This window comes from Panthera leo, chromosome B4 (genome assembly GCF_018350215.1).
Source record: "Panthera leo isolate Ple1 chromosome B4, P.leo_Ple1_pat1.1, whole genome shotgun sequence".
Classification (NCBI taxonomy): domain Eukaryota; kingdom Metazoa; phylum Chordata; class Mammalia; order Carnivora; family Felidae; genus Panthera; species Panthera leo.
In genome coordinates this window covers 13,367,664-13,391,813 of record NC_056685.1, presented here as the reverse complement: position 1 = coordinate 13,391,813, position 24,150 = coordinate 13,367,664, and the positions used below count along the sequence as shown (strand labels likewise).

The 24,150-nt window shown below is 39.6% G+C and overlaps 1 long non-coding RNA gene across 3 annotated transcripts in view; it reads right to left on the bottom strand.

The window, feature by feature from the left end:
- The window catches only part of LOC122223888, a 77,087-nt gene that overhangs the window by 40,111 nt on the left and 12,826 nt on the right, over positions 1-24,150 (bottom strand). For 2 of the 3 annotated variants that reach the window (XR_006204557.1, XR_006204556.1), the window contains exon 1: positions 20,963-21,042. The exons of the other annotated variant lie outside the window; for it this stretch is intronic. This is a non-coding gene — a long non-coding RNA (uncharacterized LOC122223888). Of the gene's footprint in view, positions 1-20,962; positions 21,043-24,150 lie in introns of those variants that run through there. 3 annotated transcript variants of the gene reach the window in all.

Here is a 24,150-nt window from a genome sequence, read left to right as displayed (position 1 = left end):
GCTCAGTGCAGAGCCCAATGTGGGGCTCGATCTTATGCACCACGAGGTCATGACCTGTGCCAAAGACAAGAGCCAGAAGCCCAAATGACCAGGCCACCCAGGTTCCCCAAGTCCATTCCTCTTTGCATCAACCATAGGGAGTCCTTCTGACTTTGAAATATAACAATATTAGCAAACCTATCCTTCTCTCCAACTACATCACCACCTTACAACTTGTTCATTTCTCAAAATCTCCCAGCTCTCCCTTTATTTTGCCATTGTCAAGTTGATAATGTTTTTATCCTATTCTGTAATCATAATGAAGTCTTCTGTGATTTGCTGGTACTTGTGGGTCATTTATTGAATAGGACTCTTTAGCAGCAAGTGACAGAAAACTCAACTTATGCAAATGAAACAGGAAAGGAAATCCAGGGGGAAATGAAGACTATGCAAAGCTTCATTCAAAAGTATTTTCAGGACCCAGTTTCTTTCTCTCCATCTCTTAAATCCTGCTTTGTGCTGATTCTACCCTGCTTGTCTCCCCTCAAAGAGACAAGATGTTGGCAGCTGCTCCAGTCTTCTACTTTCTCAAGTTCAAATTGAGTTAATCCACTGGAAAGAAGAGGAAGTTTCTTCCAAGTCAAATTTGGGGATTTATTCTGATTGGAACAATATGTTCTCCTGTATATCCTTGAACCCATCACTGTGATCAGGGGCTTGGGGGATGTTGGTCACCTACCTCCCACCGCTAGAGCCAGGCCTAAAGCTCTATCCAAAGGACAGGAGGAGTTCCCCAAAAGGAAATCAGGGTGCTGTTACCAAAAGAAAGGGGGAAAGGATGCTGGGCAAATACCCACTGTAGACCACAAGCTCTAATGTCTGTAGTGTTCCGTTTACATAAACTTGTGAACTGACTCAGTGAAAGATACAGAGAGTGGAGGTTTCTGTGCTCTAACAGTGGTGGAATAAATTTTTTAAAATGTCATTAGCCAAACAAAACACATCTTTAGGCCTAATTTTGCTTTAGGCCTAATTTTGCTTGGTCTGTGTATTAATTTCTGAAAGTCGAAAAAAAGAATGGGAATAGTATTTATTTTATTATAGCTACGTATACAGTTTTTATGGCAGCGCAAATTAATGTTTTCACGTTTTCTAGGACCCCTGTCATGACTTGTGCGGCACCCGAAGGGCATGTTCCTGGGATCAAGTTGCAAAGACTCTCCCCTCCTTGCTCTCCTCCCATCACTCAGAGCTCAGCTGCTAGGTGTTGACTGCATACGCGAACCACACTTTAAATGGCAGATACTGCTGCCTATCCCGCTGCCATTCCCTCATTCTTCCTTGCTAGGATCTTTTCTTCTGCCTTGCTTGTTGCCCTTGATGTTGGCAGTTCTCAAATGTCTTGTGATGTCTTATGATCTGTTTGTATTTTCACATGAGGGAACAGTTTGAGGATAGGGAGCTCTGTGAATGTTGACGAGACTCGGTAACTAACGGGTTCACTTTAAATGTATAGGCAGATGGGGTGCCTGAGTGGCTCAGTCGGTTAAGCGTCCGACTTTGGCTCAGGTCACAATCTCAAGGTCCGTGAGTTTGAGCCCCGCATGGGGCTCTGTGCTGACAGCTCAGAGCCTGGAGCCTGTTTCAGATTCTGTGTCTCCCTCTCTCTCTGACCCTCCCCCGTTCATGCTCTGTCTCTCTCTGTCTCAAAAATAAGTAAACGTTAAGAAAATTTTTTTTAATAAATGGATAGGCAGAGAACTCTCAGCCACTATATTGGGGCCGAAATAAAGCAGCAGAGGGCCTTTATTCTTGGACATTGACATCCACACTAGCTGGCCTTGTTAGTTCACTAGACAATTCATCAAATAGATAAGAACCGTAGATAAGAACTGATTAGAAAAAAACCTTTTTTTGAAGACAAATTTAAATAAAACCCTGACCCCCATACCTTAACTTTTATTTTATTTATTCACGCTTACTTATTTATTTGATTTAATTTATTCATTCACTCATTTATTCATTCTCTTACTCATTTTGTAGCCTCTTTGCAGGTATAGGAAGGTATAGAAAAATTTGACTTTCAGAGGCAGACCTTCAATTAAGCTCACATTTTCAGACTTCTTTTTTTTAAAAGAATTTTTAATGTTTATTTATTTTTGAGAGAGAGACAGAGAGAGAGAGAGAGACAGAGTGTAGGCAGGAGAAGGGCAGAGAGAGAGAGGGAGACACAGAATCTGAAGCAGGCTCCAGGCTCCGAGCTGTCAGCACAGAGCCCAGCCCGATGCAGGGCTCAAACTCATAACCTGTGAGATCATGACCTGAACTGAAGTTGGATGCTTAACCAACTGAGCCACCCAGGTGCCCCAGACCTTCTCTTAAGTTTCATTGTACCTGTTGCCCAAGACAAGAGGTTTCATGTGGTTATGCTCAGCATGCTGGCTTTCTGTTTTTTGAGTTTTCTTTTCATTAATTAATATTTCATCTGATTTTTGTTTTATAGGAATTTGTTGCATTTTCCTGTATGTTAACAGCTTCCTTCCTATTCTCTTTGGTATTGTAAATTCAAGTCTTTAAAAAAATTCCATTACTAGTATCTTAATGATTTCTTAGAAAGGGAAGAATATAAATACATGTACTTAATTAGCATACCATATTAAAAATGAAGTCTCTACATCCTTCTTTTTAATAGTTGCATAGTTTTCAATTGTCTGCATTTTTAAAATATGTATTAACTTGTCTTCCACTGATTAACAATTAATTTTGTGATTCCAAACACTGCTGCAATGAACATTTCTAGACATATCTCTAAGCATAGGTATATCTGTAGAATAAATTCCTAGAGGTGAGTATGGGATTGAAGCCTGTTGGAAAGTTCCTCTTTGGGGCAGATGTGTATTTTTGGAAAGTGATATTGTATAGTGATTAACAGCATGAACTCTGGGGCCGGGCTGCCTGGGCTCATAATCCTGGCTCTCTTCCTTAGCAATGCTGTGACCTTGGGCAAGTTACTTAAGTTTCTGTGTCTTGTTTTTCTAATGGGTAAAAATGCAAATTAATAATATCACCTTTCTCCTAGAGTTGTGAGCATTAAATGAGTTAATTTGTTGAGACTCATGACTGCTAATAAACACTCAATAACCATTATCTGTTAATGTTGTTATTTTAGGTAAGACTTAGCTACCATGCTAGCTAAAAAGAAGTCACTGTTCTTCGTGGGCTGGGGCTGGCACTTTGGCCAGAGTTCCTGGGTGTGCCCCTTAAGGGAGACCAGGTGGTCCTTGTGGCCGGGCTGCAAACTCAGGGCCAAGAAGAGAGATACAATGGGTCTGAGGAAGGCTCAGAACTTTTTTGCCCAGAAGTCTACCAACTGTAGCCACTTGAAAGCTGCATTGTTAACTGTGGTCTCTCTAGTTCTAGACAGTGCTTGGCATGTAGTTGAGGGAATAAATGAATGAGTGAATGAGACCAGGTTTAGGAATGATTTTTACTTCTCTTTAATTCCTCCTATCATCCACAAGCCTTCAATAAACCATTAAACCATTGTTAATCATTACATATTCGCTTGACTGTAAACATACTTGGTAGAGAGGGGACCAAGAAGGCCCCATGTGAGGGACGCATCTTGGAGTCACCCTGCCTGAGGGGACGATAGCAACCATGGTAGAAGTGAGACAAAACACTTGGTGAGGGAGCCTGCTGAAAGCCTGGACTTCTTGCTATCATGGGGAGGGGGGATTTACACTGCTTGTACTTGGATATTAAAAGGAGAATGATCTCTCAAGACTGGGAAATCTGGTATACCTGAGTTAGCACAGGCTTGCTGCATGCTAACCTCTCAAAAATGGTGGCTTTTTATTTAAAAAAAATTTTTTTGATGTTTATTTTTGTGAAAGAGAGACAGAGCACAAGTGGGGGAAAGGCAGAGAGAGAGAAGGAGACCCAGAATCCGAAGCAGGCTCCAGGCTCTGAGCTGTTAGCACAGAGCCCAACATGGGGCTCTAACTCACAAACCACGAGATCATGACCTGAGCTGAAGTTGGACGCTTAACCAACTGAGCCACCCAGAGGCCTCATTTATTTCTAAATTTTGGTAAAGACTAAAGCAAAGTCTGCATTGATGCTGTATCTGCCTTCCTCAAGCCATATCTGACTTGGTGTATGTTGGCTATGACTGCCCATTCAGAGCAATATTCCCAGTATAGCTGTTATGTTGATGACTGTCAGGTTGAATGAGACTCACAGATCAGATAGGGAGCAGTGATCTCGGACTTTCTACCAGCCCTTCTCAACAGTATAACCTAGCATTAGTCTCTTGAAATTTCAAAGAGTTGTTTTCTGTCTCTGTAAAATGGAGGATTAGTGCTATAATATCCACCACCTGTCTGGACTTAAAAGAACATCTTAACATTAAATTAAAAGAGAGAGAAAATGAATAAATTAGAATGGGTAATATACCCTGAAATCTTGATCTGAAAGTCACTATTAATGGTAAAACCATTACAGTATTATATTTCTCTAACATTTCTAGCAGATGTTTGGCTAAGGAAAAATCTCAATTTTGAGCGTATTCTTAGAATATGGTTATAATTTGTTATTTTTCACCATTCACATATTGATGCACTGAAAAAGAGAAGATCTATGTTCCAAAGGGGGTTATTTTCTAAAATTAAGTAATATATACAGTAAATGAATGGAACACGCATTCACACATAATACTTGTGTTAATTGTTCATTTGGGGTAATTAGTTTTTTGTTTCGGTGTTGTTGAAAATTAATCAAGGACCTAGATGGGTAGTGAAAAAACAAATTAACAAAGACTCATTTATAGTTACCAGAAGGAGTAATATGGATCCTGAAGCCAGGAAGCTTGTTTGGAGAAAGATCCAGATAAGTCCCCGTAACATTAATCCCCCAAAACATGGATCTCTCCAGACAAAAGATTCAAACGTACCTCCTATTTTAATAATGAAACAGCTGCCAGGGTCGAGGACCCTCTGGGGGTCTTCGTTTGTGATGGATAAATGGGTGGTGTTTGTTTTGTTTGGGGGAATCAATATTTGAAGGGGGTAACCGAAGAAGGTTATGTTGCTGTTATGATGTTATTGATACACGGGCTAACGCTATTATGGTGGACGCTATCAGGCTACGTTATCTTTATGCCTCCAAGGTAACCTGAAGCAACTGTCTATTGACTTGGCACTACCTTACACTGGAGCGTCTGCCCGGCCTTGGGACTGTAACCCAAGCCAACACATGCCTCACAGGCAGCTTTCTTTAGCCACTGACGGCATCAAGGAAGGAAGAGCGTGAAATCACCCGGGATGGGATGGATGCTTCCGAAGGGGAGTTGGCTGCTAAGTGACTCCTAAGGAGGGTGGAATTGCCATCTCTTAATTTTGTATTTAGGAGTAACCACTAGTAAGTCCTTCTCTTCAGACAAGGAGATACTTATTAGAAGGAAACCGGAGGTGATCTGAATCCCTGGAAAAGTTTCCCCCACTTTGAACTTTGCAATGTTTCACTGCAGGTCATGTCCACGTGGAAAGCAAGGCTCACCAAGAGACTGAAATCTCCATCTAGAAGGATGCATCCATTTCCATGCTCAGCTCTGCTTGCTTGTTTCGGGAATACAAGGGAGAATGCGCCCTTTGATCAGCCCAGCACAGCTGATCCTCATTCCACCATCTATGTTCAGCCCACGGCCAAAGCAGACCAGCACCCAAGTCGCTCGAGAGGGGAAGAAGGAACTCCAGAGAAAAGGCGCGATTCCAGCATCCGTTCAGAGAGAAATGGCAGTGCAAATCTGAGTTCAAGTAATCACAGTGCCAACCAGCCTGCTGAGACCCCTGAGGATTCGTCTGGGTCCTTAGAAGGTAAATCGGACTGTGAAGCAGTTACTTTCCAGACTTCTATCCCCAGACCATCAATTATTGAAATGCCAACGGTGAGTTTTCCCAATGCTGTTATAGAAGGAATAGTGTTGGAGGAGAGTTCTGATCATTGGTGGATTCCTTCAGGAAACAAACACGGTTAATGTTATTAGTGAATAAGATGTTGAGGGGAACTCTTAGTAGTGAGAGGAAGTGTGTAAAGCCTTTTAAATTCTCATAAGGTTCTTAAAGGATGTAGAGGGAAGCAATGACAATAAGCACTGGGGCCTTAATAATGGCCAAAATTGGCCTTTAATTAACTGCCCATGGTGCTTCAGAGCCAACGGTGTCTCAATAAAAGATTAAGGGTAAGGTAGTCTGGGAAAGCTTTTTCTTTTCTTTAACTGGTACATGAATTTATTTATATGAAAACCCACAATATAGAAGATTTGTTCACAGAATTAAGAAATTGCCCCTACTTAAAAGGAATCACATGGTATCAAAGCAGTCTGGGAAAATTTGGAAATGATGAACCCTATGCATAGCAGTAAAGAAAGGAAGCGACCTATAAAACTATTCATAATATGGGTGTTCCTCTGACAGTTTTCCAAGACTTAGAGGCAGGAGAAGGAAGTTATTTGGAAAAAAAAAAGTGCTGCTGCTCTTAAAAGGCATAATCTTGATATATTTATCTATTTTTTTTAGAGGTATTACTGAATTTTTAATTGTTGAAAATTCTGATTGGATTTAGCTGCACAGCCATGTCAAAGTTCTTGGCAATCCCAAGAGGCAGGGTTTCTTGAATAGTGTTTTCTAGAGATACCTCTTGAGCATTTTTTGGTTATATTCCTGGTCAAGAAGCTTAGGACCAGACTTAAAAAACTGTGAACTATTTGGGGATCCATTACTAAGACATTCTGATTTTTCAAAAATCATTTTTTTTCCATCTAGTCTAACATATTTTGTCTGACTTGGTCACCAAGAAGACTCATTAGCACTGAAAACTGCAAAACAGTGAAGATAGGGTTAAAACATGTTTTTAAAAATAGTTTCATTTGATATTTTACATGCTTATCTTAAATTACTGAAGCTCAGCTCTATTTTCTACATCCTTCTATTCTGAGATTGGACAGAGGATTTCACCAAACCCTCTGTTATAGCAAGAACTGTAATGGTTTGTTTTTGTTTTTGTTTTTCCCCTAGCACCACTAAATCAAAACCTCAAAAAGTAAACAAAAACCAAAACATTTGTTGGTCAATTTTCAGTTTATATACACATGCAGATTAAGATATTTTTAGTAGTACTGTAGTTAGCTGAGTGGACATCATGGTCAAGTTTTTATTTGTTGCATGTTAAAGGAACCAATGATGTACCATTTGATTCCAGCAACCTAGGACCCACCCTGTATTGCTAAATACAGCAGCACATACAAAGGGTTGATTTTATTTTATCTTCCTGTTTTAGTGGCATATGTGATACAGGGACTCAAAGTAAATACGTGTATTCAAATATAACCAATTAAACACGGCAGAGTAACATCCATATTAATTGCCCACTAGTATGAGCAAAGGCATGGATAGACTACAGAGGTGAGGCAGGCCTTACGATGGAAACAACCTCAATGCAAGATGAAATATAAGTGTCCCAAAGAAGACACACGTGAGACAGTTGAAAGGAGGTTGGAAAGGTACATTGCAGGGGAGGTCGAATTTGAGACTGGTTTTTTAGAAGGTGGGTTAGGATTTTTAAAGGTAGAGATGAAGGGGAAGACATTGCAATAGAAGAAAATTGTGTGAGTAAAATGATGTGGGGGAATGTAGCATAGGGACAGGTACATCAGATTGGCTAAATTGGAGAGGTACCTTGGAAAGGTAGATTGAAGGCAAAAGTGGGATGTCTTGAATGCTGTGGTCAGAACTGAATTTAGTAGGCAGTGGGGAAGCTTTAAGAATTTTGAACAGAGAAATGTCATGCTTAGGATTTCATGAACAGGTACAGCTATGTAGGATGGATTAAAGTTGAGAAGACTGGAGCTGAGGTCATCATAACAATCCTGGCCTGAGGATATCATAGAAAGAAGAGAGGAAGGTGAGGTGGGTGGGGAAAAGAAGAATGGACCCTGCGGTAGTAAATACAGTAGCTGCCCAGGTCCCAAACTGGGTAGGGAGGGAAGTGAGACCAAACTGGCAGTGGCGAAACGAAAACATTATGAAACTAAGACCGGGCTGTTGGGCGGAAAGTGGGTCTGCGGGCATGGTAAATGGGCCTCTATTGTAGTTCTTTCTGTAGCGGGGATCTAATATTTATAGAGCACTCACCGTATTTCTGCTTTACAGGGAATATTCCATGGACCCCAGTTACAGTGAGGTGCATATCCTTATGAGTCCCATTTACAAATAAGGACACTGACACTTAGAGATGGTAGGACACTTGCCCAAGGTCATGAAGGGAGGAAGAGCCATGATTGAAGCCCAGATCCTTATTATTACTGGTGTGGTGCTTGAGGATTTACAATGAAATATTCGTCCATGATCTCACTAGACATGCAATTAAATTAAAATTTCATGTGTGTGTATGTGTATTTGTATGTAAATGTATCTATGTATATAATCATCATCATTATTATTTGCTTTTTATTCATTTGCTTAACTTAAAAAAAACAACTTAGATTCATGGTGTGTAACACAATGGAAAGGGACACTTTCCACTTTGCATCCTGCTGATGACAAGACTTTGTTGATGATAGTGTGGGACTGTTTTGAGATCTTCTGATTAAAAGTGCCATAAGACTGCCCAGATTTTTCATTACCTAGTAATTTTGTAGTGACATGTTTTCCCTCGGCAGATGACGAATGAGCTTATTTTATTATAGTCTTGCCTGGAGGCAAAAGTACTTCCCACTGTGATACACTGATCCTCATCATTTAAGCTGCCTTGGTGGAAACAACAAATAATACTCTTTTTTAGAGCTGAGCCTCAGAACATAACCAAAGCTAAGAAATGGGGACAAGTCCCTCTATCTGTTTTTAGTTACCTGGTATTCAGACAAGAAAGTGATTTTTAAAAATCTGAAACAATGCCTTGTCTGAGAGGAAAAGCTGAAGATAGAGAGGCCAAGTGAACTAATTAAAAAAGCAGGTTTTTGGTGGTGTAGATGTATGTGCACATATCTATATTTATGAAGTGATATCAATTAGTCTTCAATCCTTTTGTGGCCATCTCTTCCATGTTCCAGGCCTGCAATCAAGGTGATAATAACCCTAAAATTGGAATGTTTTATGGCTCCTGGTTTTCTTCTGATTGTAATTTTTTTTCTTTCTTGGTGGTCTTGCAATTGAAGTGTCTAATAACTGGTGGGATTGTAGAGTTAATGAAACACAGCAGTATGCTGTTTATTTTTCTGGCCAAGAGTTATCATGTTCTTACTGTGTGCCAGGACAGCCCTAGCTCTGAGGAAACAAAGACTGAAGACAGAGTTTATGAAGTTCCCTCCATTCCAGTGGGAGATACAGTAAACAGGTGGTGTCAATGCAATATGAGAAGGTTTATGGGTCAACAATAGACACCATAAGAGCACAAGGAAGAGACTCCTTTCCTACCCTTGGGAAGACAAGGGAGGCTGGAATATACAGAGAAGAAGGGGTTCTACCTTATTCTTTTAAACTTTGCTTCCTAGTTGAACGGTGCTATTTTCCTCCTCCCTCCCTCTCCCTTAAATGTTGGCAGTGTAAGGACACAGTTCCCACACTAAGCAAGTCTTTCTACAGCAGTGGTAAGTTTTATCTAGTTCTTACTTCAACAAAGTAGCCTGCCTGACACAGGAAGAGAAGGTAATTGTGGTTTGGGAAATCATTCCTGGGTATTTTTAACTAAAAGTTAGTTTTAGGGGGGGGTGCCTGGGTGGCTCAGTCAGTTAAGCATCTGACTCCTGATTTCAGCTCAGATAATGATCCCAGGGTCATGGGATTGAGCCCTGCATCTGGCTCCTTGCTGAGTGTGGAGCCTGCTTAAGATTCATTCTCTCTCTCTCTCTCTCTCTCTCTTTCTCTCTCTCTCTCCCCGCCTTGTCTCTCTGCCCCTGCCCCTGCTTGTGCACTCTTGCTCAGTCTCTCTCTCAAATAAATAAAATGAAAAACATTTAGTTTTATAAAAAGGAAGGGAAACAGGGCCTATCTTGGAGTTGAAAACACCATTGCTTTTAGTAACAGGCTGGTTTTGCTGCTAGACAGAGAAGTGGTAACCAAGATATCCCTAGACCCCAGGCTTAGGCTGTCACTGCTTTTTAGAGTCTGAGTCTCCGTTATGCCATCAAGAAACACAGTTTTGTCAGTCATCCTTCTGTAAGACCTAGTTCCTTGATACCCACCCTTACAAGAGCCTGATGTATAAATCTGAATGACCGTTTAGTTGTCAGCCTGGAGGACTGTCAGGGTAGGGCTTACTAAGCCATCCATTTATTTTCTCTACAGGAAAATTATACACAAAGAGAAATGATAACCAGAAATCTGTTGGAGAGTGTGAACTCAGAGGAAGTGGGGGCTACATTTTTTTTATTATAATAAAATATACATAAGATAAAATTTACATTTTTAATTATTTTTACATATACAGTTCTGTTGCATTAAGGACATCCACAGTGATGTGCAACTATCACTACCATCCATCTCCAGAATTCTTTTCATCTTCTCCAACTCAGACTCTGTATTCATAAAACACTAACTCCCCATTCACCATTTACCCTTCTTCTCATCCACTGGCAACCACCCTTATACTTGCGGTCTCTAGAAATTCAACTATTCTCAGTACCTATGTAAGTGGAATCAGACAGTATTTGTCCTTTTGCATCCAGCCTATTTCACTTAGCATAATGTCCTCAAGGTTCATCCATGTTGAAACATGTCAGAATATCCTTCCCTGTTAAAGCTGAATAATATTCCATCATATGTATATATCACGTTTTGTTTACACATTCATCTGTCAATGGACATTTGGGTCATTTCTACCTTTTGGCAACTGGGAATAATGCTGTTATGGACATGCATGTACAAATATCTCTTCAAGACCCTGTTTACAATTCTTTTGAGTATGTACCCAGAAGTGGAATTGCTGTGTCACATGGTAATTCTATCCGTAATTTTTCAAGGAATGGACATATCGTTTTCTATAGTGGTTGTACCAAATGCACCAGCAATGCACAAGGGCTCCAATTTCTCCACACTCATGCCACCATTTGTTTCTAAAGTTTTTGTTCATTTGTTTTGACAATAGCTATGATAATGGGGATGAAGTGGTATCTTGTTGTGGTTTTGATTTTCATTTCCCTAATGATTAATGTGATATTGAACTTCTTTTCATGTGCTTATTGGTCACTTGTGATCTTCTTTGGAGAAATGTCTATTCAAGGCCTTTGCCTTTTTTTTTTTTTTTTAATTGAGTTGTTTTGTTGTTGTTGAATTATAGGAATTCTTTAAATATTTTTAATATTAATCCCTTGTCAGATATATATGATTTGCAAATATTTTTCTCCCATTCTGTGGGCTGCCTTTTCATTCTGTGGATAGTGTCCTTTGATGTACAAAAATTTTAATTTTGACAAAGTCCAATTTGTCTATTTTTTGTTTTGTTGCCTATGCTTTTAGTGTCACATTCAGTAAATCACTGCCAAATCTAATACCATCAAGCTTTTTCTCTATGCATTCCTCTAAGAGTTTTATAGTTTTAGCTATTACATTTAGATCTTTGATCCATTTTGAGTAAGGGTCCAAATGAATTCTTTTGCATGTCGATATCCAATTTTCCCAACACCATTTGTTGAAAAATTTGTCCTTTTTCCATTAATGATCTTGGCACCCTTGTGAAAAGTCAATTCACCATATATATGAAGGTTTATTTCTGGACTCTCTATTACATTTCATTGGTTTATGTGTTTGTTTTTTATGCCAGTAGCACAATGTTTTGATTACTATAGCTTTGTAGTAAGTTTTGAAACCAGTAAGTGTGAGACCTCCAACTTTGTTCTTCCTTTTCAAGATTGTTTTGGCTATTTGGGATTCCATATGAATTTCAGGATGGATTTTTTTTCCTACTTCTGCAAAGAAACATCATTTGGATTTTGACAGGGATTACAGTGACTAGTTAGACTGCTGTGAGTAGTACTGACATCTTAACAATATTGGGTCTTCCAATGCATGAACACAGTTTATCTTTCCATTTATTTGTGTCTTCTTTAATTACTTTCAGCAATATTTTGTAGTTTATAGTATAAAAGTCTTTTGACTCTTCAGCTAAGTTTATCTCCAAGTATTTTATTCTTTTTGATGCTATTGTAAATGAAATTGTTTTCTTAATTTCCTTTTCAGATTGCTCATGTTGGTGTACAGAAATACAATTGATTTTTGTCCATGTGTTTTGTGTTCTGCAATTTTGCTGAATTCATTTATTATTTCTTTTTAAAAATTTATTTATTTATTTTTAGAGAGATAGAATGTGTGTGTGAGAGTGGGGGAGTGGGAGGGTTACAGAGGAAAAGAGGAGGAGAGAGAGAATCCCAAGCAGGCTCCACACTGCCAGTGCAGAGCCCAATGCAGGGCTCGAACTCATGAGCCACAAGATCATGACCTGAGCCAAAATCAAGAGTCGGACACTTAGCCGACTGAACCACCCAGGTGCCCCTCATTTATTACTTCTAATGGGGTGTGTGTGTGTGTGTGTGTGTGTGTGTGTGTAATCTTTATGGTTTCTACATATAAGAGTATATCATTTGTGAACAGATAATTTTACTTCTTCCTTTACAATTTGGATGCCTTTTATTTCTATTTCTTGTCTAATTGACTGGAATTTGGAATGCTACTCAACAATACTGTGTTGGATAGAAGGGCAAAAGTTAACATCTTTGTCTTGTTCCTGATCTTAGAAAATAAACTTTCAGTCTTTCATCATTGGGTCTGATGCTACCATTGAGCACAACATGGGTTTTTCAAATACGGCTTTTATTGTATTGAAGTAGTTTCCTTCTATTCCTATTCTGTTGTGTATTTTCATCATGAAAGACAGTTAAAGTTGGTCAGTGCTTTTTCTGAATCAATTGATATGATAATTTTTCCTCTTTATTCTGTTAATGTGGTGTGTTACAGTGATTGCTATTTTGTATGTTGAACTATCCTTAGATTCCAGGGATAAATCCTACTTTGTCATGGTGTAATCTTCTTAACATGTGGATGGCATTCTGCTTACTATGATTTTGTTGAGGAGTTTTGCATCAATTGTCATCAGGGATATTGGCCTCTAGTTTTCTTTTCTTACAATGCCTCTGTCTAAGTTGGGTATCAGGGTAATGTTGGCCACACAGAATTATTTACGAAGTGTTCCTTCCTCTTCAATTTGTTTTGGAAGAGTTTGAGAAGGGCTGATGTTAATTATTTACACATTTGGTAGAATTCACCAGTGACACCATCTGGTCCAAGGCTTTTCTTTGTTGGAAGGTTTTTTGGTTACTGATTTAATTTCCTTACTAGTTATAGGTCTATTCAGATTTTCTATTTCTTCATGATTTAGTCTTGGTGAAGAGGAGCTACTTTGATAGCATCACTGAAGTATGGTAATTATAATCATGATTACCAGTTATTGAGCACTATTAATAGACTAGGCATGGTGCTAAGGCCTTACATGGATTAGCTAATTTGATACTTCTAATCCTTTTGCAATGTTAGTTCCTGATAATCCCAATCACTCCTCACTCAAAACTTTCCGAAGCCTCTGCGGTTCCCTAAAATATTAATCACGTCTTCATGGTGGCCCGCAGATCCTATACAAAGTATACCCTATTGCCTCTTGGAACTTATCTCCTACTGTTCTTACTGATGGGGAAACTAGGACTCAGTGGAGGTAAGAAATCTGAATCATTTCCACTCTAAGGGTAACCTTTTTAGCGGATAGGAAACTCAATTCAACCAGTCAAAGCAAGACTTCCTTGGCCAGTGCAGAACTCATGCTACCAATAACTAAATAGCTGCTTATTCAGCTCTCCTTGTCTAGGCTCCATGCCCACCCTTCTTTTCTTGGCACAGTCTTTGTTAAGACCTGGGATAGTTTAATTAATTGGGTTTCAGCTTCCTTGGTTAGAATCAGATTCCGGTCATGTTCTGTTGGAGCTACATCAAGGCCACGCTAATTTGAATTTGGTGTTGGAGAGACTCCTGGATACCTATTAACAGAAAAGCTCCTGGAGCTATTCACCTCTACAGGCAAGTGATCTCATTCAACAAATTTATTTTGATTTTTAATGTCTTAAAGTTATCTTGAAGTTGATCCTTGAGAGTACCATCTGCAGAGGGTAGTACTACTTAGAAGCATATTTTAAACTTGTGTGTGAACATCTATCATCCCTCATCCCACTGTTAACTCCACATCCCCCTTCTATAAGCATTATTGGTAGCAATTCTGCTACGCTGCATTTCCATTTTCTGGTACAAATCAGTTTTCCTGCATTTCTTTATAAGGAAATCTTCCCTTCCTTTTCTTATGGGCCAAAATAGAAGAGAACACAATTTTAGACTATGTATAAAAACAAATATCCTATTAAGGAAGTTCTCTGCTAGGCAGATGATTTTATATAAAAATTTTTTAATAGAAAAAACTTATAAATCCATGCAAATATTACTTTTCTAGTTCCTTTTCATGCTCCCTACCTCCCAACAAGGGGGCATATGAGCTGCTGGGGACTCCATCCCATTCATTTTAGGGTCTGACAATTTCTTACACTAGGTTTCTACTTTCAAAAGACGTTAAACACAGTGCCATGATAGTGCATGATATACCCAGTGTACTTAGGAATTTTCCAATCCAGATATTCAGTTTCATCCCAACTGGAAAAGAGATAGCTTCCTGGCTTCTCTTAGAATGAAAGAAAATAAATTATCCTCATAACACCATGAAAATTTACATCGCACAGCTTTGACTATTGGAGACTGTCCATAAAAGACTACAGAGAATGGTAAAAATGCAAAATTTTCGGAAAATTTAGAGCTGAGGGGCATATATATTCCAAGCTAAGAAATGAAAGTTGAGTGTATAATTTCATCAAATTTTAAAGCATAATTTTCAAGTGAGGTTACTCTGGCATTTACAATTCAAATAAGAATGATAAATATTATCTAAGTAGGTGTAGATACGTTGGAGAGAGAGAAGTACAAAAGGAAGAGGTCAGCCCACTTTTGAGCTGCGTCTATTTCTAGCTCATCAGAGAGAATCTGGCAATCTGCCCATGACCTACTTGATCTTTTGCCCTCATTTTCACAGGTGGTTAACAAAAGAGCAAGGTTTACTTTGTTCATAGTCACTGGCCTGGAGTGTCACACCAAAGAGCTACCAAAAAGATGCCAATTCATTGATTAGACCCATTTTCCCTCAATACTTGGATCTGTAGTGTTAGAATTTCCATTCTCTTGATTATATAACATGCAATTGTACCTCAGTTAAAAAAATTCCACTATTCTACTCATTGGGTATGCTGGAAATGAACATTTCTTCTGCTCCAGGACCCACAGGGGCTAGTTGAAAGAATGTGCTATATTAATCATGGTAAATTAGAGGTGGTTTTTCTCCCCCAGCCAAGGACACATGTTAACCTGATCTGAACTGCCTTTAGTTTTACATTCACAGTTCCTCCTTTCCAAAGAAAATAGAGCTCACTAAGTTAACACTCCTGATGTGAGGTTGACACACGTGGTTTTGTAATTCTGTACCAGGGGAGGTGAGAGTTTGGAAATTTGGGGATTTAGAGGAAGGGGGAGAGTCTCTACAAGGGGCATAGGACTGCCATGGGAAGTGTTTATGATTTTGTTGTGGCAAGATGGTTTGTGGGTATCCCCCGTTTAGTTAAAGAGAAAATGACAACTCAGGCAACTGTTAGAAGCTAAATACACTGGCATAATTTGGTTGTCCACAGAAAAAGAGAAACTTTCCCTCAAATAGACCACCCCCATAAGGAGAATCAGTTTCTGTAACTTAAAGCACCAAATCTCAAAAAGATGTGTCGTACATTACTTATTACTAAGGGTAATTAATGTACTGCAATTTGGAAATCATAAACTGCCTTTAATACTTTTTTTATATAAAACGATGCATACTCTTATAAAAATTCAAATGTGATATATATACACTTGTCATTAGAGCTAATTCAAAGTTATCTCTTTTTTTAAGTCGCCCATGTATGTTCAAAAAAATCTTTGCCAAAGGCACCAAGAATACACAATGGGTAGAATGCACTCAAACTGCAGCACGTGATACAGAGAGATCATTCATGAAAGGAATAGCCAATCAATGTGCCAGATTTCATTGCTGTCTTATTTTAAGAAATTGCCACAGGCACCCCACCCTGATCAGTCAGCAGCCATTAACATCGAGGCAAGACCCTCTATCAGCAAAAAGATTATGATGTGATGAAAGTTCAGATGACAGTTAGCATTTTTTAGCAATAAAGTATTTTTTAATTAAAGTATGGAATTGTTTTTTTAGACATAATGTTATTGCACACTGTAAATAGACTACAGTACAGTGTAAGCTTAACTTTTATATGCACTAGGAAACAAAAAAATTCATTTGACTCATTTTTTGTGCTATTTGCTCTATTGCAGTAGTCTGGAACTAAACCTACATATCTTTAAGGTATGCCTGTGCATAAAACTAAAAAGCTTCTGCATAGCAAAGGAAATAGTCAATAAGATTAAAAGGCAATCTATAGATTGGGAGAAAATATTGGCAAACCATATATCTGGTAAGGGGGTAATATCCAAAATATATAAGGCACTCATACAACTCAATAGCAAAAAAACCAAATGACCCAATTAAAAGATGGGTAAAGGCCCTGTATAGACATTTTACCAAAGAAGATGTAAAAATGGCCAATGGGTATATGAAAAGATGCTCAGTACTACTAATCATCATGGAAATACAAATCAAAGCCACAATGACATATCATTTCACATCTGTTAGGATGGCAGTTATCAAAAAGCCAGAAGGACAGGAGAAAAGGTAATGTTTATCGCTTACACACTGTTGATGGGAATGTCAACTGGTAGAGGCATTAAGGGAAACAGTATGGCAATTCCTCAGAAAATTAAAACTAGAACTACCATATAATCCATCAATCTTTTCTTCTAGGTACATATCCAAAGGAAATAAAATCACTTTGTTGAAGAGATATTTGCACTATGTTCACTGCAGCATTATTCATAGTACACAAGACATAGAAACAATTTGAGTGTCTGTCAATGGGTGAATGGATAAAGAAAATATAACCCCCCCCCAACACACACACGTATATAACAGAGTAGAATTCTGTCATTTGTGACAACATGGATAAACCTGGAGGACATATGTTAAGTGAAATAAGCCAGACACAGAAAGACAAATACTTTATGATTTCACTTATATGTGGAAGCTAAAAAAGTTGTCCTCATACTAACAGAGTGCTTGTTGCCAAGGGCTGGGGATGGTGGGAAAAGTATAACTTTCAGTTATAAAGTGGGTAAGTTCTGGAGACCTAGGGGGAGATAAGGGGAGGTGTTGAGCTGGGCAGGCAGTTGCTGGCCAGGAAGTGCTGATAGTGAATAGAGGGCGTGAGAAAATTGTGCAGTAGAAGCCCCATAAAGGGTACGTGGGAGGCTATTTAAGGAAGAACTTGAGGGGGAGCATCCATGCACATACCCTGAACCAGTAAGAGTCCTCTTATCTGGGAATTGTTTGCCTTTTTGGCTGATTTGGGTGTTTCAGGAGAAACACACCTGAAGCAGCGATGGACAAAAAAGACTAAATGATTAGACCCTGGTATGGAGTGAAGCAATGGCTCTCTCAGAAGGCTCTCATTCTCAGGTCCTTTCCTAGGATTCCAGGAGGTCTGTCTGCAGGAAAGATTGTTCTTATGACTGAACTTCTACCAGGACTCCTCTGACCTGGATGTATAATACTTGAGTCTCTGTAGGGAGAAGTAACTTGGTGTAGTGGAGTTACAAGTTATTGTGAGTTCTTTTGACCATTCAAAATTGTCCAGTAAACATTGGTATCCTCCAACTATTAGAGGCAGGTAGGGGCTATGCCTACCCATTCACAACCTGCTCCGTGATGATATGTTGCAATAAAGAAAGCTTCACATGAATTCTGCCACAGGTACAGATGTTTTTTGCCAAGCAGGCCCCAAAAGAGGCATATTCCTTGATCCTGTGAGCTGGAAGAAGTTCCCCAGCTTCTGTTCTTTTACACAGTGGCCCCTTGCACAATTAAAATGATGTGTAGGAACACAGCAATATTCTAATGGCAAAACCAACAAATCTTCTATTCAGAGGGGGTGAAGGTATCCTCTGCTAATCAGAGTCCAGGACCAAAATCAGAGTCCAGGATTTTACCATAAGGGAGTTGGATTTCTGAACTTGCCACATTCTTATACTTCATTTTGCAAAGGCAAAAAGGCTGATCAGTTACATACCTTGAATACCATTCATTTCACAAGTGAAAAATGATTTCCAAAATCTTATCCTAATTGGTGGATCCTCTTGTTCAGACATAGCTAACCTCATTTGAAGTGCTTGGTGTAGCTTAGTCTGAATACAGACCCCTGATTAGAGTCCTTCACATACTGACAACCTCTGAGCATCAACTCCGAGACTCTGTTTGCTCTCAAGAAAGAACAAGGAAAAATGTGCCCAAATTTGGCCTTTGGACATTTTGGGGTGTGAATGGGATGCTTAGTGCTGCTGTCACCATCTTGTGAGAGGAGAGAACAAACCTATGAATAAAGGCAAGTAATCTAGAGATGGCAGAGCAGGAAGGCAAGAAAGCATCTGGGTTGTTGAGGATGCCATGGAGCTACTTCAAGTGCAACTAACTATCCTTATGGGATAGATATTCAAAGTGTTTATGCGGAGGTTATGTTTTTTAAATTTATTATTTATTTTGAGAGAGAGAGTGAGCGAGCAAGAGCGCAAGCAGGGGAGGGGCATAGAGAGAGTGAGAAAGAGAATCCCAAGCAGGGTCCAACTGTCAGCACAGAGCCCGACCTGAGGCTCGATCTAATGAACGTGAGATCATGACCCAAGTGGAAATCAAAAGTCGGAGGCTTAACCGACTGAGACACCGAGGCTCCCCTATGCTGAGGTTATTTTAAAACAATCACTGTTTCGACAAGGACGGTCAGACCCACCTGTCCCTGGGAAATCTCCAGGTGGACCGACAGCCATTTCAAATTCAATGTGTGCAGAAATGAACTATCTTTCCTCCTAAACCTCCTCTACATAATCGCTTAGGATGCTTTTAGCTGCAAGAGACAGAAAACCCTACTTAAATTTAGACAATATGGAAATGTATTCTTTCACTTAAAAACAAGCTCTGAGGTAGGGTGACTTTAGTGTTGACTGATTCAGCAGTTCAGTTCAATGAAGCCATCAACCACCTAGATTCTTCCATCTCTCTGCTCAGCCATCCATAACATGGGCTTCACCCTACAAGTGGTTCCATTTGTGGTTATGAAATGACTACCAGTAGCAGCCGGGCCATGTGCTTTCTCCCTCCCGCCCCACCACACACTTTGGACATGTCCTGCTCATTCTGCTCCTGTTCTGTCCCCCATTTCTGACACCATCCTCAACACCAGTTCCCAGTTGGTGCCCTATCCTGTCCTCTACTGGCACTTGGTGCTTACCTCACTTATGTGAGCACTTATTAAACTGCCCCATGTTTATGTGTCTGACTCTCATTGTGAAGAGCTTGAAGGGAAGGGGCTATATCCTTTTTTTTTTTCTTTATATCTATAATGGGTGGCATCTAAAGCTGTACTTGGCACATAGAAGGCACTTAACAAATGTTTATTAAATAAAGGGTGAATCAATAAAATAAAAATTAGGGGAGAGGCTTATGAGCCTTCATATATTTTTACCATGGGTATTTTATTTTGTACTGCCAATATATTTGTGGTCTATCTATTATTTTAGAAATTGATGGAAATAATTTAAGACTACACTAGGGGGAAGGGTTCAAGATATTTCCCCTTGAAGAACGAGCTGTTTATTACTCAGGTTTGAGATAAGAGACCCAGAAAAATTTATTCTGAAGTGAACTTGGCCAGAGGAAGTTTCCTTTCAACTGTCCTTGTAGTCCATTTTTTGAACCTCTCAGTGAATCTCCCACGTGGCAAAGCATTAGCTATTTCATGCTTCTGTTTTCCTATGTGCAAAATGAGGATGAGAGCTTTTATGATTCTAGTACTAGATTAGAAAGAATGACTATATAGAACTTAAAGCATTACAGGAAAAAAATATAGGATATTAATAATATAAATAATGATGCCATTAAAATGGGAGGAGAACAAAGGGATGCATTTACCTCCTACTCTGTGTAACTTTAATAGCATGTGGAGAAGTGTATGGATAATACTGTTCACATTAATAAGACACCAAGCTGTACTGAAGACACTGCTAAGAATGGCTTAATTTTTTCCCCTAGTTCTGGCTTTACAATGCTTTTGGCTAAAAAAAAAATTTTTTTTTTCTGTTGAATTGCAGAGAACCCAATATCTAAAAGACCTTTTTAGTTAATCTGGTTTAAGTATCAAGCACATGATTTCCTACTTAATGGGTCACTTTCTAAATCCAAGATAAAAGCTCATGATTTACATGTTATTGTTAAGCTAGAGAGTGTTAAAGAAGAAAAAAAGTAATTCGATTTAATGGGGAAAAATAATTTCAAATAAAATGTTCAGCAGGTTGTTTCTTTTGTGCTTTCAGTAATTGGTGTGACATCTAACTCTGAAGCCTTCAAGTCTTCATTCAGTCCTCAGTTCAACAGCCCTTAATGGGCGCTGGACACGTGCTGGGTTCAGGGCTGGGCATGCCATGAAGACCCAAGCATTAGGCTTGCCTTTGAGTTGCTTGCCATTAGGACAGGACTCAGGCAAATTGACAGCTGCATTATGAGGTGATAAATGCCAAAATGGCATTAATAGTTATTTCTATGGCTTACTGTTAAAATAATTTATACAATTATACACAGATTTTTCTTTCCCATCCAATGAAATTTTCATAAACCTTAATTTGATCATATATCAGCTTCTCATACTCACAGTCTCATATTTTTCCCATTTTGTTCTCTCCTAACGTCCTGTTTCCACACTCTCCTTGATCATTCCTTTCTCTTTTTCTCTTGACTCATAATTATGTTTCAGCATTTCTGCTGTCACAGAGAATCTCTATCTCCAAGGTCATTCATTCATTCATTCATTCACCTTTGTTGTGTCAGGGACTCTGTCAGTTCCGGGGGGAAAGCCCTTCTTTTAAGGGCTTGCTGTCCAGCTGATAGAGCAGAGGTGCCACAATAGAAATCTATTTCTGAGCACTAAGAAGGGAGTCAGTGAATCAATGCTACACAAGAGCAGGGTCTCAAAACTGAGAAGGTGTTCACTAGGTGAAAAAGACACAGGCATTTTCAGCAGCAGGTGACCAAGAACCTGACTCTGATTGGCTTAAATGGAAGGAGATGTCTTATCTCACAGAACTAGAAGTCCAGAGGTCAGCTGCCTTCATAGTTGCTGAAAGAAGCGAAGGGGCAGAATTGTGAAAAGACATGTGCTCTGTACAGTGTATCAGGGTACTCTGATAGCACAGGCAGGCTCTCAAGCAGACCCCCTCTTGCAGTCTCAGCCCATTTAGCACCCTGGGGCATATAAACCTATCTCAAAACATATGGCTAGATTTTTTTCAATGAAATTTTATTAAGAAATTAAGGGAGGGGTGCTTGGGTGGCTCAGTCGGTTAAGCGTCCGACTTTGGCTCAGGTCATGATCTCACAGTTCGAGCTCAGAGCTTGGAGCCTGCATTGGGTTCTCTGTCTCCCTCTCTCTCTCTGGTCCTACCCCACTTGCAGTCTCTCTCTCTCTCTCTCTCTCTCTCTTTCTCTCTCTCTCTCTCTGTCTCTCAAAAATAAACAAACATTAAAAAAAAGAAGTTAAGGGAAATGAAACAAATACAGACAGTGTTCAATGTTCGGAGAGCTTAGATTTTCTTTTTTAATCCATTTGCTGGCACTATTTGTATGTTTTTCTTCAACTAACCTGAGAATGCATGTCAGTAGCTCCAGCAGCCCAGCACAGACTTTTAACTTTAGATGAAAGTTTTTGCATTGCTCACTTCTTCAGCGACCAGCCGGCTAGCATGTCCTGCAGATGGGGACCCCATGCCCAGCACCCAGGGCATGCTGTCCATCACTCCACTCCTCTCCCTTGCAGACATTCTTAGAGAGGCACCACCACTAGCTTATCTCCCAAATGCCTGATCAGCTTCAGGCCTTTGAAACAAGCTATTCTTGTCCCAGGCTAGTTTTAAAATGTGTATTTGCTTAAGATAATCACTAGCTGGTTGTTCTGGTGAATTCTTCACTTTAGAAAGAGTTTCTGTACATTTCACGTTTTTGTGTGGTACCATCTCTCTTGCTTGACCATCTGAATTCTATTAATTTCCTCCAAAGGCCAAAGGTGAAATCCTTCTTCTTGAGTTCCAGAGGCTCCTTGCTGAACGACATACTAGGTTATTTATTCCTGAGGGATCTTCCAGTGTGGCTCATTTTCAGGACACAGATGGTTGACAAGTCCCAAACTAAGGTTGACCAGCTCTCCCAAGCATAGCATTAGCATTGTCACCATTGTATTTTTTTTTAAATTAAAAAAAATTTTTTTTTTCAATATATGAAATTTATTGTCAAATTGGTTTCCATACAACACCCAGTGCTCATCCCAAAAGGTGCCCTCCTCAATACCCATCACCCACCCTCCCTTCCCTCCCACCCCCATCAACCCTCAGTTTGTTCTCAGTTTTTAAGAGTCTCTTATGCTTTGGCTCTCTCTCCTACCCTAACCTCTTTTTTTTCTTTTTTTTCCTTCCCCTCCCCCATGGGTTTCTGTTAAGTTTCTCAGGATCCACATAAGATCCATACCATAAAACATATGGTATCTGTCTTTCTCTATATGGCTTATTTCACTTAGCATAACACTCTCCAGTTCCATCCACGTTGCTACAAAGGGCCAGATTTCATTCTTTCTCATTGCCACATAGTACTCCATTGTGTATATAAACCACAATTTCTTTATCCATTCATCAGTTGATGGACATTTAGGTTCTTTCCATAATTTGGCTATTGTTGAGACTGCTGCTATAAACATTGGGGTACAAGTGCCCCTATGCATCAGTACTCCTGTATCCCTTGGGTAAATTCCTAGCAGTGCTATTGCTGGGTCATAGGGTAGGTCTATTTTTAATTTTTTGAGGAACCTCCACATGGTTTTCCAGAGTGGCTGCACCAATTTGCATTCCCACCAACAGTGCAAGAGGGTTCCCGTTTCTCCACATCCTCTCCAGCATCTATAGTCTCCCGATTTGTTCATTTTGGCCACTCTGACTGGTGTGAGGTGATATCTGAGTGTGGTTTTGATTTGTATTTCCCTGATGAGGAAGGACGTTGAGCATCTTTTCAGTCACCATTGTATTTTCCAACTGCTCTACACAGACAGTTCCCAAACCAGACATAATTCCCATCCATTCATTCCTTTTTCCAGCAAATAGTTAAGAACATAAAATGTGATCAGGCACTGGCCTAGGAGTTGGAAATCTATCCAGTTGTGAAGAAACACCCTTGTGGAGCTTCTAGTCTACTGAGGAAGGCAGGCAATAAATAAGATAAATTAGCAACTTAAGGAAAGGATATAAAATGTTGAAGTAAGAGGGTGAAGAGATTTTGAGGAGAGTGGCCATAAATTCTCTCTCTCTTACTTTGGGTTGATGGCTGTCTTATTCCCTTTGGGCAGCTATAACAAAATGGCACAGAGTGGGTGACTTACAAACAACAGAAGTTTATTTCTCACAGTTCTGGAAGCTGCAAGTCCATGATCAGGGTGCCAGCATGGTTTGGTGGGGGCCTGCTTCCCACCCACAGACTTCTTGCTGTGTCTTCACAAGGGGCAAGAGAGCTCTCTGGAGTCTTCTTTATAAGGGCATTACTACCATTCATAAAGGTTCCACTCTCACGGCCTAATCACCTTTCAAAGGCCCCACCTCCAAATACTGCTACATGGGGGGTTAGGTCTCAACATGTGCACTTTAGGGGTTGGGGGGCACATAAACATTATACGCATTTTACGGCTGCTGCCATTCTTACTGTTCATGCTCTTGTTTAACTGATAGTTTGATCCCATTCTCTGTCCCAGCTGTTTTCAACCCTACTTGCATCCAGAATCACTTGGGAAATTTTAAAAAGTTACTA